Source organism: Lepisma saccharinum, chromosome 22 (genome assembly GCF_977018435.1).
Source record: "Lepisma saccharinum chromosome 22, izLepSacc3.1, whole genome shotgun sequence".
In the NCBI taxonomy this organism is placed as follows: Eukaryota; Metazoa; Arthropoda; class Insecta; order Zygentoma; family Lepismatidae; genus Lepisma; species Lepisma saccharinum.
In genome coordinates this window covers 56,746,357-56,763,015 of record NC_139250.1, presented here as the reverse complement: position 1 = coordinate 56,763,015, position 16,659 = coordinate 56,746,357, and positions in this window count along the sequence as shown.

Genomic DNA, 16,659 nt, shown 5'->3' with positions numbered 1-16,659 from the left:
TGGTGATCATACCCTCGGCCACATTACAGTGAATATTCAGAGTCTCTATGGCTAAGAATTTAGGTATATTAATAGTAGTGTGTTTGATGGCCGGTTCAAATTTTGTGTTGTTCTCAAAGCCTAACAGCTCTCCTATAGTACCCAGATCCACTGTTTCTGTAGCAGATACAATCTCTACTCTGTGAGTGACAGAATTTTGAGTTAATACTATACCTCTGGGTAATTAAGCATTTAGAGTGGACAGATTATATTGCCCTAGAGTAATGACAATTTTTTGATCCCCTACTGCAATTTTGTTGTTGTGGGGTGTAATATTAGGGATCAAGTACATGCCATAAAATGCTCTGAGAGCTATTGTTTTGGGATACACTATATCATCATGTAATTTGAGTTTCAATATTGAATTTCGGCTGGTGAGATGGAATACCCCCATGATGTTTTAAATACCACAAGGCTTTTTGAAAATTTTCAATTGATGGTTTATTTATTTGAGACATATATCTAAGAACAGATAAACACAAATGTCCACAATTAACATCTTTGAAATTTTGAACACGGGCATTATTGTAATAAAGATTACTTGATTTTAGATATTTTACTAAATTTTCAGGTGGAACACCTACAAATGAATCAAACACAAATGCCTCATCTTTTGAATATTTAAGATAAGAGATCCAGTGAGTGCCCTGATTTTTGTACTTATCCAAATTAACAATGCCACACTCTTTGTTGAGTGGTTGTTCTGGTAAAGAATAAGACATGTACACTCCTCTTAAATTTTTGATGCCCAGTGGTTTGATTAAAGCTTCAATATCTTGGTTTGAAAGCGGCTCTTGTTTTTTTTAAATTTATTCATGGCTCTCTTAACAACTTTGCCTTGTTTCTCCATGGCAGGTTATGGCGCTTCTATTCATCTAATTCTGCCCTATTTTTCTTGGCATCTATTACTGTTTTTGCTATGGCAGCTGATCCCCCAGCCAAGCTCCCCACAGCCCCAAGTGCTGCTAAGATGGCCGGGATAGTAAATATGAAACCCCCCACATGTGATTTTTTTCTAGATTTTGTAATTTTTCAAATTGGGGGGTACTAAGCAACAATTTCATACCATGGCCCTTGGCAAGACAAGAGCTTTTTTTCTTGCGCTGCTTTTTGGTTAAAAGACTATCAATAGTTTTAAGAGATTTAAGACCTGCATAAGGTATTTGATACATAACACCCTTGGCCTTCATTCTAGGTTTATTATATACATATTCACAAACCCCACCCCAGTTTTTGTTTGGTGTTCATAGCTATGGTGGTCCCCAATGCTGCTATTCTCTCACTCAAAGAAGCATCTTTGCTTACAAATCTACCAAATGCAGCCTCTTCTAATTTTTTGTCTGCAACATGTCTCTTGTCAAGATCAGAATGTGTGTTGTATGCTATGTCATGGTCTCTACAAGCAGCATCTAGGGGATTAACACCAGGATCACCTCTGTTTAATCTATGATCCAATTTTGTACCAGGACCACAATACTGATAGCCTGGAATGTGTAGTTCAAATTGCAGCTTGTTTATAATGTCATTAACCAACCCCGGCCCTCAGAAATATTCCAAAATTTAGGTGGTAGGGTATTAATGATTTTTATAAGATATCCAATCCCCTTAGTGTCATTCACTATAAAATTAGACAATTTTGTGCTTATCATGTCCATAATTCCAACCTTTTCATTGTAAAAATTGTGGTTGCACAGCATTTTCCTCCCCAGCTATCACCAATAACCTATCTACAAGTTTCCTGACATCATCAACCCACACAAATTCTTTAGGCAGGGTGTTGTATTGTTTGATTCCACTGCCAGTCTTGATCTGTGACCATATGGGCTTGATTAAATTGTTATATTTTGCTCCACTGCTAGACTTGACTCTTTTTTGTGTGGGATCATTGTTCTGGTATAGAGCATCTGATTTTATTAATATTTCCTTGTAATGCTCATAATCTTGATCTGTATAGCTGCCAGGCCTTTTCCTAGTCATCAGTTCCCACAATCCAGGTGTGCCAAGATACTTAACAAAAGCACCTCTTTCTCCAAGATGAGATTCTGAATATACAATTATATCATCTCCCATCAATGTTACTCTGAAATTGCCAATTCTATGTATGATGCTACCATCACGCTCTGTGTCAGCATATAAGCCAAAGACCTCATCTTTTTTGTCTTTAGGTGTGCTTAAATATTTTTGAGCAAGAAGACCCAATTCAATAGGATCCTGAGTAGCTTCAATTCTTCGAGGAGCAACAGGACTAGGTGTATGAATACTAGAAAGTGGGGTGATTGGATAATCTAATATATTCCTAGCAGCTACAGGTACAAGCTCTGTGATCAAATTTTGATTTTGCTCTGTAACAGTTTTGATATTTTTACCTAATTCACTAATAGCATCAATAATAGGCTGTTCTGTTTGTTTGTGTTGTTCATAAATTCCTCGGTTCTGTGATTTCCATCCCTTAAATCTTTTTACAAGATAATCTCTTAATTTAAGATCATCAATGATTGGCCTTTTCATGGTTATTTATACATGTTTCAATGTCTAGAAAATTGTTGATTTTATTTCTGTATTTGCCACTATTGGGTTTTCTTGTCATATCAATTGTGACAAACCCATAACTGTCCTGGTTCCAGCACCTACTGCAAAACTTGGAAACATTATTGTAGCTCAAGTCCCCACCTACATATTCATCATGTATGTGTTTGAGGTTGGTATGATCTTGATGAAACACACATATAAAATTGCTGTTGTCTCGGATCGGCTGCTTCGGAATTTTAGAAAAAGTCTGTGCCAGGTAGAAACAATCAATGTTTTTGTGTCGCCCCTGTGTAAAAAAGTTTCTAACCTTGTTTTGATTATCCAGTATAATGTCATCAAACACAACAACAGAATTATCAAGACAGTAATGGAGTGGCTTGACATCTGGTTCAAAATTGGCTATATCCAATCCATCATATAGCTTCATCAGCTGCTGATATTTTAATTGTTCCAAGCTGTTATAGAAGACATACAAGTGCCTATTTTTCCAGTCTAACCAGTTGGGTGCCAATAAAAAAATATCAATCATTAGTGTAGTTTTACCACAAGCCGATGGCCCAAAAATAAGACATCCAATATTATCAGGCAGTAACTTGCCATTTCTCTTAATCTGCTGTTCAGGTTCTGGCAGCCTCTTTATAACATCCCAGATGCTCATATTATCACTTTGTCTGCATCGATCCAGCTGTGTTCTGGGAGTCCTAGCCATTTCACAAATAACTTGTTGCCTTTTCTGCGGATGATTTTTTCTATGAGATATGTGTCAGGCTGTTTAGTTTTGCTGAGTTCTTCTTCATAGAACCGGCCTTTGAGAATTTCTCCTCGGTGGTCTTTAATTATATATGTGTTAGGGGTCCCTGGTTTAATTTGAACCACTGTAAATAATTCAGTGCTCCAGTTTCTTGTAAAGCCTCTTTTGAATAAGTGCTTATATTTGCTGATTCTTACTTGATCACCCACCTTGTATTTGGCCTTTCTTGTTGTTGGCTGGTATCTAGGATAATAAACAGTCCTGATCAATTTTTGCTCATCAGATGAAGTTACTTTAGAGGGTTTCATGTTGATTGTGGAATGAACCGAGTTGTTATATTTATGTAGAAGTTCTGGAAGAATATTAATCCATTTATAATTACCTTGAAGTGTAAAATGTTTATACATAAGATTGTTTAGGGTTTTGTTGAATCTCTCTACAATTGAGGCCTTGAGATCACTGTAACTCGAATAATGTTGTATTGACTGGCTTTTAATAAATTGTTGGAACACAGAATTATAAAATTCTTTGCCATTATCTGTTTGCAAATAGCGCGGTGATCTCCAACTCTGATTGATGATTGTCCTGATGGCTTCTGTAACACATTTTCCAGTCTTGGATTTGAGTGGTACAGCCCAGGCAAATTTTGAAAATGTGTCTATTACAGTGAGTAGATACTTGTAGCCCTTGTTGATTTTTTCTAAGTTTTTCAGCTGTCCACTTGCCATCTCAAACAAGTCGCTCTGCCATAAATCATCTATGCCTTTTGTGACTACTGGCAGTCTCTTATAATTATGTCTGGCTTGTCTGTGTAATTCATCAACAATAATTTGTCTAGACATAATATGAAAACAAGAATATTGCAACTATGGGGTGTTCAGCAGCTGATACTACAGGATTTTCTAAATATAATTTGTCTCCTATTTGTATATGAAATTCCAGAGAGCCATCATCTTCAGCAAAAGATGTTTCTAATGTATTGGGATCTGTAAAATCCTCTAACTCTACACTGGTGATTTTTGCTTTGTTGTCAGCATTTGTTATTGATAAAGTGGGGTAGTGGTGTGCCTGTGGTTGTAGCCAATATTTGATTTTGATTGGTCTCAGTGTTCCCCCAACAAAAAACTGGTAATAAAATTGTGCAGGGGACAGCATATATATTTTACCACCTGGTGTAAATGGTGAATCATATTCTTTGTTGGGGATGCTGTACAATTCAAGAATTACTGTATGTTTTGGATTCTCGATTATGCCTGTTATTTATTTTTCTGCTGTAAGCAATCTGCTTGTTACAGATTCAAGGTGCTCATTGATGGTCCTAACAACATCATCATGGCCTGGCTTGATTTTTATGTCCACAACAAGTTTCTTGTATTGTTGCACAATCTCTTGAAGCTGGGTGGCAAAAACATACAGAGCATTTGCTTGATTGGATTCCATGGTCCCTAGCTGTTGCTTGATATTAGCTACAATTTGTTGCAAATTTTCAATAACTGCCAATTTTGAATTTTGAGCAGTAAGATCATGGACCTGTCTTCTGATATCCTCAAACAGGGCATGCAGTTCATTAATATGTTGATTGGTTGGTAAAGTGGCCACTGTCTGAGTAAGTTGCTTGATCTCTGTCTGGATATTCTTGATATCTTCTGATTTCAATATGCGATTCACTGCTCTCTTTATATTTTTAAATTCCTGTATTGTAGGGAGATTTGTTACAGTATTTTGCAAAGATTCAAGTGCCAATTTTACATCATTTAATTCAGAAGCATCAGCCACACCACGCATAGCATCTTGGAGCAGGGTTATATCTGCCTGAGTGGGTGTTGATTGTTGTAAAATTTCAAGTTTTGTTTGGATATCATCGATCAAGTAATGAAAATGTGATAGCTCAGATTCAGTGTTGAGGTTTTCAAGCTTTGTGATCTGTTCACGGACACTGACAAGTGTGTCTACAATACCAGGAAGGCGGGATTCTTGTACATTTGTCAAATCACTTTGCACTGCTGCTATTGTACCCTCAAGATGGGTTATGGTACTTTGAATTTTTCCAAAATCTTCATATGTTTCAAGTTGCAGATTGATGTTTGCAACACTCCGAGTTATTGCACTCAAAGCATCAGAAGATGGCAAGTTCTTCATAAAATTTTCAAGTGTCTTAATTTTTTCTTTAACCTCGGCTATGGCATTGTTCAAGGGGTCCAGATTTGGTATCTGGAGTGATTGAATCTGTTCCTTTAGAGTGGAAATCACTAGATCAAAATCTTCTTGTGATTTTATGCTTTTGACAATTGTTTGGAGCTGTGTCTGGACATTATTTATCTGCTCTTCCAATTGCTGTTTCAATTGCTCAGAGTTGGTGGCCTGGGTCTTAAATTTGGCTTGAGAGCTGCTACTGCTTCTTCTAAACTTTGAAAATTATCTAATGTTTCCAGGTCAGTATATTTCTGAAGCAATAATTTGAGTTCAGAATCAATTTTAAGAAGAGGGTCCATGCATTGTGATTGTAAATTTGTAATTTCTAGTTGAAGACTGGCATTGAGTGTGGTTTGTAAAGCTTTTAAATCACTTCTTAATTTCTTGACTCTGACATCAAGCATCAGAATCTCATCACTGTGATCTTCATGCCTTGTATGGCCAAATATATCATTAGGCATTTTTGTTTTAGCGGTTATTTATTATTGAATATCTGATTCTTAATTCTGTAAAAAAGGTATAAGCTTGTCATATGATCCCGGGACCTCAATATATAAGCAGTCACCAGCAGAAACAGTATATACAGTGCCAGAAATCATGTTTGAGTGCTTAATTCTATAAATATTTCTCCTTACTGAAATCTTGACATTACTCTCAGGGGTTGTAATAAATTGCAATTGACCACCTACAGGTAATTGGTAATAATTTAAATTATTGTTAAATATGTACAATGTTTTACCTGTTTTATCATCAACATCTGTAAGTATGCTGTTCAGATGAATAATTAACAAAGCACTTAGTTTAGATATTATATCAGAAGAGGGTTGTGCTGTTGGCAGGTCCATAATAGCCTGTTTTTTGAACCCAAATAAGTTCACAGGCATGTTTATTTATTCCAAATCATGCTCTGTAATTGGGCATTGATTGCCACTTTTCAAATCACAATGACCCCATGGTAGAGTATGTATGCCACATGACAAAATGCATCTCTTATCATCATGTGGGTCCAGAGCCACTTTTCTTACAATATTTGTAGTCAACAAGTGATCCACACTCTGAATTCTGGATTCTGATGTTCTGATTGTGCTACATGATTTGAGGCAATTTTTGTAATCTTCAAATTCAAGCTCTTTGTCTACAGTCACTCTGTCAAAGCCCTTGGCTTTTTTGGCAACAGCGCCACTACATGTTTCAAAACTATACATCTTGGCCCTTAACCCAGCAAATGCCAGAATAACATCACCAAGTGTCTCATCTTTTAACTTGCCAGGAACCTTTTTGTTGTTGGGTTGAATCTCTGTATGTTCACTGGTATCAAAATATTTAAACAATTCAGGCTGTGACATATCTTGATAAACATCTTCTGTTTGAATAACAAGAACAAAACTATCTGTGTCCATGATCCTTATAAAAAGGCATCAACACATTATGAAACAATTGTAACATGTGTAATTTGGCCAATTCCAATATCACAGCCCCTACATAAATAGGCTTATCAAACTTAATTTTTGTTTATTTTCATGTTGAAAAGTGCCATATTCTCATCATAAATTCTTCTGTAATTGAAGTTTTCTGACGTTTTCTATTGTTTTGCCATACACAGAATTGACCATCAATTTAAACAAGGTCTTATCAAATTGACTCATTGCAGATGTTCGAAGCTCTGTGTTTGTATCAATATATGGCTTCAACCATCTTGAGTGCCTGAACCTCAAAACTTTGCCAATTTTGGTCACTTGAACACCATGATTTATTAGGAACTGGAGGTTTTTGTAATATATGACATAATCCTGTTTCGGCTCTAGAGTCATCATCAATTTCTTCTGTTAAGAGCCAGGTGAGCACTCAACCTCAGGAATTGGGGGCAGATCAGAAAATGTGTTGTGTAAATCATCAGGAATTGTAAGATCAACCTCTAAGAACAGGCCAAAGTTACTGTCATCAAAATCTTTAAGATCTTCAATATTGAAATTTTCAACCCACTCAAGCCCTGCATATGGTAGTTTGTTCATCATAGCATATCCATAGAGGATGTTTGCATCTACATACAGAATATAATTTGATGGCAGTGCTGGATCATAATCAGGAATATATTTGTTATTTGCTCTGGCATATCTCTGAGAACATTGCACCATGCCCCCTCTTATACATTGTTCCATAAACAGATACATATCCTGATCCTGGATCAGATCCAATTGCATTTTAGTGTTTAAAAACATTGCAGACCATGCTAGGCCCGGAGCACTGTAAAAATACATTGGATCCAGCTTATAATTTTGCATGGAAGATTTTCTGAATGCCTGCAATATATCAGCTAAGAGGGTCACATCAAGTTTTAAATATGCCTTGTGATAATCACCAAATGTCTGGCATTTTAAATTGTTCCACATCAACTGGGCATGGTGATAATCTTCATCAGTGATTGCAGATCCTCTGATTTTGCTGTAAAACTCTTGTTGTGGTGGCAGAGAACACTCATCAAATTTAGAAAAATCTGTAACATAATCATATGGATATACACCCTTCCGCCTAATTAATTTCAGGTCCTGATTTGGAAACATTGCACGTGTGATTTTGAATTGATCATCAGATAAATGAGTGGCCAGTGTAGCCAGGCTAGCCGATAAAATTCTGTAAGAATCAAGAAATCTTATGTGAATAGGAACACCATTAACTTTAATTATCTTGCTAATAGATATATATTTTTCATCATTTTCAGCTAAAATATTTAAATTCTGCTTGTCAAACCCCTCGTACCTGATCAAATGATGGAAATCATAATTGGATGCTCCATGGCAAAATATGGGGACAAATTTTGGTCTCTTGATCTGAATATTACAGCTATTACACAGGGCCATTTTGAATTTACCATCTGTATGAGAGTGGTGTTTCACCTTGATATTTGTATCTGAAAATTCAGAATCACATACCGGGCATTTTTCTGCATTGTTGAAATCTTCAATCTGTTTCTCTGTTAAAGGCAACATGGGTTTTGATTTTAATAAGATGTTAGATGCTATGTCACGGCACTCATTTTCTATTCTATGTGCAAATATTTTGATGGCATTTGGTCCCATGTATGAATCTTCTTTACTAACAACACCATCCTGTACAACTATATAACAAAAACTGGAAGGTTCATGTAGCTGGTATGGTGTACTTGAAGATTCTTCAGGATCTGGGCTACAGAATGCAAGAGGTTTGAGATTTGATTCAAAATCACAGACCATATATGCTGGTTGTTCCAACAAGGCTTCAAACTTTTTGAATTTGGCATTTTCACTTGGATTGGGCATAACCATATGAACAGGTTTATGGTTGCCACAGTATTTCAGATGCTCAATTAACTTGTTTTTAGCAATTTCTGCATTCCTTTTACGAACCCCATTTATTATTTTTTCACCATCAAATACAGTTATACATCTTCTACACAACTTGAATATTGTATTGGATTTGTCTAGTTGTGTTCTGACTAAAGCTTCAAGATTATGTATCAAAGTGTAGTGATATGTGCCATCCTCTTCAATTAAGAGCAGATCAATCGGAACAGCAGAATCATCATCAAATGTATTGATTCTGCGAGGTGCTATCAAGCAATTGCCACGGCCAGTAGAACAAATAAATACATTAATAGATAATTGTTTACCATTAATAGCCCGGGCCTTTTTTTCAAATTTATAAATATTCTGAACAGACATTGGATATTCTAAACCCTCCATTGCTTCATCAAAATCATTTTCATGCTGTTTATAATAACTTATTCTCTTTGGATTATCTGAAACTGGATACAAAGCAGCTAAAATACACCACAAAAAGCATTTCTGATCATTATTTTCAATGTTAAGCAGAGCTTTTTTGTTTTTAATATTAGCAGGTAAAGGCACATATGTGGAACCTTGTAATGGGCTGAATTCAGAAATATTAATCTATAACTTGTGTGGAGATCCGCATAGGCTCCATCCTGATTCTTTTGCTGCAAATTCAGAGTGTTTAATATTCAATTGATCTATCAAACTGCTTAATATTTTGTCTGAATTTGCATTTGAATATACAGGTACAGTTTCTGTTATGTGGGGCTGTGTAAATTTTGTGCCATTTGGCTTCTTATATTGTGTAAACAATTTGAGGGACAGCTTATAAGAGCCATTTTGAGCATTTAGAATTGCCTGCACATCAGAATTTATACTGTTCAAAAAATTCTTAATACCACATTTTTGCTCTGATACAAACCGGTAATCCCTTAATTGGCCGTTAAAACTGCTATGAATGGGTTCATAGCGTGGCTGCTTTGCTGCTCTAGCATTAACAGGTGTTTCATGCTTCCTTTTCAGACCAGATGTAGATGGTTGAGGGGGCAATGTTGATGACTGTGCAGAACAAGTACCTATATGTTTATATGTGAAGTATTCCATGCTATATTTTCTATGGCATTTTGGGCATATTTTTGTGGGAGTTCTGCATTTGTCTGGATTACAATTCTTTTGATGCTTAGCCCAATTGGGGCTGGATATATTTTTATTGCATTGATTACAATGTTTTTGATTTGGCATTTTTATTATTGGTTTATTATATAAAATTTCTTGGGATTCAAATCAAAAATTCTATGATTAATAAAAAATATCAATTGGGTTCAGCAGTGTGCTTTGTATATTTAGTGTATATACTTAGTGTGTAAGTATGTTTGGCTTTGTTATGTTTATTATATAAAATTTCTTGGGGTTCAAATCAAAACTCTATACTTAATAAAAAATATCAGTTGGGTTCAGCAGTGTGCTTTGATAGAATAAAATAAGTATTAATCTACAGAAGCACTAAGCCACCACAAATACATATCAACACAGGCATGTCCTAGAAGAGCAAAAACCTAATACCATGTGTCATGTATAACAAACTGGGGCGGATATAAACCCTTTGTTCAATATATTAGAAATATATTTGATATGAATAATAAAAAAATCTGTATATTAAATCAAACAAACCTATAATTCAATTTATACAAATCTGCTATATTTTTGTGTTTTTTTAAAAAAAATATGAGGAGCACTGCAACAACATACCCACACTCTTCAGCCACTCTCACAATACTAGCTGATATGTAATGCAAAATCTCTTTATCGTGAAGGTACCTTAAAATATACAGCTTAAAAGGCTACGACTCGCCCGGGCGATCCAGCTCCGCTATTTTTCTACTACTACAGAAATAACCGGAAGTGGACCGGAAGTGGACCGGAAGTGGACCGGAAGTAAATGTGTGTGTGTGTGTGTGTGTGTGTGTTAATACGTTTGGCTTAGTTTTAGGTGTGGGCAAAAAAATATCAAGAGGGGCATATTTTTAACAAATTTATGGACAACCATCTCACAGAAGTGCCTTTTATAAGTGTAGGCAAATCAATCTGAGGGGGGTCATACTTTCTCAGGAAATTCCCGAGGGCATTTTTACAAAAATCTTGGATTAGACGGGGTTCCACACTTGAGCAAAAAACTCATATGGGCATGTTAAACAAGTTTTAAGTGTACACAAATCTGCCTGAGGGGGGTTCATACTTTCTCGACCCAGTAATATGGGTTTTTATACTACTTATTTCTGACACTCTGTGAACATATATACGTATATAAATAAAAAGGGCTTTAGAGTATTAGCTATTTGTCGCATGAGGTTTTACTGAACTGTCAGCTGTAGTGTATACCGTACATACTGTATATAAAATAACATACCCCAAAAAATGTCAGCATAATGCGTTCGGCGAAAATTTGTCCTACGTGCATGACAGGTGTTTCACGTATATATTTTCAAAGGCACTGTCGTACCTGCTTGCCAGGCAAGCGTTTGTCCGCGACTGAACCGTGTCCCAGGTGCAGTAAACGCTTGACAATCGCACATATCAAGCAGCACCAGCTTACTTGTAAGGGTACCGATGCATCTGTGCCACAACTTTCCTCCTCTATCAAGAGGACGGCGGAAGCAACTCTCCAATACGCGCCAGCTGCCAAAGGCGTCAAGCCTGTGGCGAAGCAAACCAAACCACATTCGAGGGTACGTTGGAGGACTTCGTCCTCACTTCGGACGGCTCATGCGACGTGCGAAAATTCTTGGAATGCGAACGGGCCAGGATTATTCCCATCCTCCGCGATGCGCTGGCCACACACTCCACCAAATTCTCCGCCTCGCTACGTTGCCTGTACAAGAAGCCATCCGATGAAACGTACAGCTGCTGCCCGTGGAGATCTCAGGCATTCACAAGTTCGACACCCGTGCGCGCGACTAGGTGGACCTGCGGCTGGCAATCAATGTTTATGGCCTCAGCGAGGGTAAAAATGTGGTGTATCCCATCCGGGTAAGCGACATAGACGCTGATGTTGCGCGGGAAATCCATCTTCTCCTTATCAAAGATGAAACCCGCCAGCGCCACAGTCTCATCCGCTCCCGACTTGTTTCAAGCCAAAGAAGCAGACACGAGCACCACAAAGGAGTCTGCTGCAGGTGCTTGTCCACCTTCAACGGACTGGATCAACGTGATTCCTAATATCTCCGAAGATATTATTGTGGCTGGAACGCCACAATATCTACTGTGGTGCCAACGAGCCGGGGGTGGCAGTCTTGCTCAACCCTAGCACTGTCCAGCGTTTCCACATGCATAGCGGTATGTGAGAACATCCTGCTGTGATTTTTGCAGACTTCGAAGCCTGCCTCAAGCCCCTGTCCACCTGCTATCCTGACCCAGAAGTTTCCTCGACCTCCTCTTACCAACTCCACAAGGTCTCGAGTTACGACTATGTTCTTGTGTGGCCAGACCGGTGATTCATCCTAGAGACGTGTGTGTATCGCGGTTCCGACGCAGCTAAACACTTCCTCGAGAGGATGGTTGCGAAGGCCATCCAGATAGTAAAGATGCTGCTTGCTCCCAAGCCAATGCTACCGTTGTCTCCCGACGACCGGCGTAAACATGACGAGGCTACCGCCTGTGTGCCAAGGAGTTCACCGCCAACAACAGTAAAGTTCGCCATCATGACAACTTAGATGGCCACTACGTTGGCTCTTGGTGCAACAGCTGCAATTTGATGGCCCCGGACCCGCGCTTCATCCCTGTATTTTTACACAACAGCTCGGGGTACGACTTTCACCACCTGGTCACACATCCCGGGTACGACAACGCGCGAATCAATGTATTTCAACGCGCGAATCAATGAGGAGCGCTATATCAGCGTGGGCAAGCGGATGCCAATCCCGGGTTCGCGCTCCAGCGTCGAGCTTCGCTTCCTCGACTCCCTAAGTTTCCTCCCGGCCTGCCTCGATGCCCTCGCGGTAAAACTCAGATCCGAGCAACTACTCATCACCTCCGTCATCTTTCGGAACTTTCACGTCGGTGTCTTCAAGCGTAAGGGGGTCTACCCCTACGAATATGTCACCTACGCTGCCAAGTTCGCGAAGTAATCGCTGCCTTCCCAGGATGAGTTTCACAGTCGGCTGCGAGACTCGGGTATCACTGAGGAGGAGTACCGGCACGCTCAGTCTGTAACCGATCTTAACACACCCCTTATAAAAGTTGACCCGCCCTCGCTGGGGAAAAAAGGCGGCAAGAGACGTTAACGTCTTTTCTGGGGGACGAATGATGTGCGTTGCAGAGAAGACAGTCCGGCTCAAGCATTGATACGGTTAGGATCCGTGTTACGTTGGTTATTGGTTTCGCGGGCCAAATAACAAACTCTAAGTGAACTAATTGCCATGATCTCAGCCGGAAAGAGAAATATTGTCTATAGAATAAACTGTGAGTGAACTATCGGCCTGTGCAGTATATCTACCAGAACTTGGGAATAGGTTATTAAAGAAGAGATGCTACATGTTTATTATGAATCAACGACAGGAGTATTAGAAGATTGGAGACGTCCAACTCGTTACCAGCAAGTTTTGTGCTTTCTCACCAACTTCCCTAAGTGTTCAAAGTTAGTGTTTATCAGCGTGTTTATCGTCAAGTGAAGTAAATACCTAAGTAGTTACATCGAAGACGTAAGTACTCTGTGAAATAACCTTTAAGAACTAAGTTTGGTGTAAGATCTCAACAAATTCGCACGGGAAGCTGACTAATCTGTGTATTCCCTAATCGCTTGTAAACCACAGACGTCATGAGCCTGGGAATTTAATAAATATTAATACTGTATTTTATGGTGTATGAATACTTAGATACCTTAATATAAAAGTTCACTGCTAGTCTTCTTTTGTGTTATTGAAGTTGACCGACGGCAGAATAAAAATTGTACTAGTACTTTGAAAAAAGAAGAAAAAACGATATATGGTGCCGAAACCCGGGAAATCCTTTCGGGATATTTGTTGAGATACTATGTTAAATTTAAGAAATCATGTTGATATTGGATTATTTGTGTGTAAAATATTGGTGTTCTACATAAGAAAATGGAAGAAAAAGCTGTACTGTTTGATCGAAAGAGCAAGTTCTTTTTCCATATCTCCCTCTCGCTGCAGCTGTAAGGTATTAAGGGATTAGCAAGCTAGCAATAAGTAAGTTAGTGGTGCTAACATGGTTCGAATGATATGGAAAGGTCCTTGTTGCGGAAAGTTGAGGATTCCAAACGGCGGAATTGTTTGTTCAGTCTGTAAACAAAGGTTCCACAGAGATTATGTGGAAATGAACAAATGTGCATTCAAAGATGATCAGGCTGATTTTTGCTGTGAACAATGTAAGAGTTCTGCTGGCAAAGAAAATATGAAGGAAGTAAAAGTAGAAGAAAGTGCACAGGGTGTTCTAAAATTAACTGGCGAAAATGAAGAGAATGTTAACCTCACTACACTTTTGTTATTTATGACGCAGAGTAAGTAAGAACAGGATAGGAAATTGGATATCTTGTGTCATACTATGGAGAAGAATAGGCGAGAGCAGAATAATAAATTTGACATGTTGTATCAGAATGTGGAGGAAAGTAAACGAACCATGCAAGACATGAGCGTACGGCTAGAAGACAGATTGGATATGTTAGAAATTAAAGTATCTAAATTTGAAGAGTTATGTAGTTTACATGATCATAAGCATTCTTGTCAGATTATGCATGAAGAACCAAAGACGAGTTTAGAATTCAAGGTGGAGGTTCTTGAAAGTCCAGTGAAGATTCAACACAAACAAGTGAGTGTATTAGTAACAAAACTGAATAAAGTTGAGGATATATTACCCATTGAGATGCAGCGAAATAATGAGCTCATAAAAAATGGAAATGAAGGTATTCCTAGAGAACCGAATGCGAAAAATGATGATCTGTTCTCTACCTTGAAAGGATGTGTAACTTCAGACAGAACATTTCAGGAAATGATTATGATCAATAAGAGGAAGAAAAATAGAGCAAGACTTAGATATGGTTTTGTAGAAAAACTGAAACAACTGAATCGAAAGAAATTGAAGAGGGCGAAGAATTTAGATAAAACTGAAGAAACGTCGGAGAAAGTAATGGAGAAAGTTCGCGAAAGGTCTAAGAATGCCAACACAGATGAATCAGATTCAGACACTACGTTGCCGGAGAAAAGTAAGAAGGTGAAACAGAAAAAGCAAGGAGTGTATGTATTTTATGAAGATGTTGAGCATGATGCGAAGCCCCGACAGAAGCTAGACTGGAAGAAGAGAAAGAAGAAATTAGTTTCTCTACTTGAAGAAAGTTGGAAGAAGAGGAATAAGAAAAAGGTTGGCTTAGAAAAAGAAAGGACAGAGGAATTCTTATTTGAGTAGGTTGAAAGAACAACAAGCTTTAAATATCGAACATAAATTTGTGATTGTTATATTATGTGTATGAAAAGCTGTTAATGGAAATATGCTACTAAAATGTATAAATGTTATCAAGAGTCAAGTATAATGTAAACTGTAAATATATATATTCTTTGATAGTTGTTTGAACTAGTTATGGTTCAATGAGGAACTGTTCTGCTACTCGTACATTTGGTAAAAGCACTGGTTGCTATTAATCTCAATATACATTTGAACGAGTGGGTATATTATGAAATTGTAAAAGTAGTTTTGAGATTTAATATTTCATTTAAAAAAATGCGAAAAGTAAGATTTAAAAATGGAAGTAAACCTCTAAGTTATCAATGATTATGCACAGATAGAGTGAAGAAGGAATGAGAAAGAAGATCGAACATTCACGCTCAAAGGAGATATACTTGGGAAGTTCTTCAGAATCAAAGATGATATAGTGTTAATGGAATGATAAATAGCATTAATAAAAGAAAGTGTTTTTCAGCTTGTTTATCGCCAAGTGAAGTAAATACCTAAGTAGTTACATCGAAGACGTAAGTAATCTGTGAAATAACCTTTAAGAACTAAGTTTGGTATAAGATCTCAACAAATTCACACGGGAAGCTGACTAATCTGTGTATTCCGGATTCGTTTGTAAACCACAGACGTCAGGTGCCTGAGCCTTTAATAAATATTAATACTGTATTTTGTGGTGTATGAATACTTAGATACTTAAATATAAAAATTCACTGCTAGTCTTCTTTTGTGTTATTGAAGTTGACCGACGGCAGAATAAAAATTGTACTAGTACTTTGAAAAAAGAAGAAAAAACAATATAAATCCATGTGGTGCGAGCTGGATTGTCGAAACCTCGGGGAATACCACAAAGCCTACCTGAAGCTTGATGTGGCGCTCTTCGCTGATGTATTCCAGGCATTCCGCGCGACCGCCAAGACCACTACAACCTGTGCCTCGTTACAAAAGAAGCTTGAGCTTCTTTCAGACGTTGACATGATGCTGTTCGTAGAAAGTGCCGTTCGCGGTTGAATGGTCCAAGTGTCGCAGCGACACTCGCCCGCCAACAACAGTCATATGGCCATCGGTTATAACCCCTCCCAACCTTCCACATCATGCATACGAACGTCAAAAACCTGTACGGATACTCCATGATGCAGCGACTCCCCTCATGAGGGTTTGAGTTATTTGATCCCTCCGGTTTCGACGTTGAAGGCTTCGACAATTCAGAAGACGTTTTTTTCACCGAGGTAAACCTTGTGTTCTCCGAGAAGCTGCAGGATTCTTTCCGCGACCTCCCACCAGCTATGGAATTCAAGTGCCTGCCTGGCTCGGATCAACCAAAGCTCGTCATAGACTTCGAGCCCAAAGAACGTTACGTTGTGCAGTACCGGAACCTCC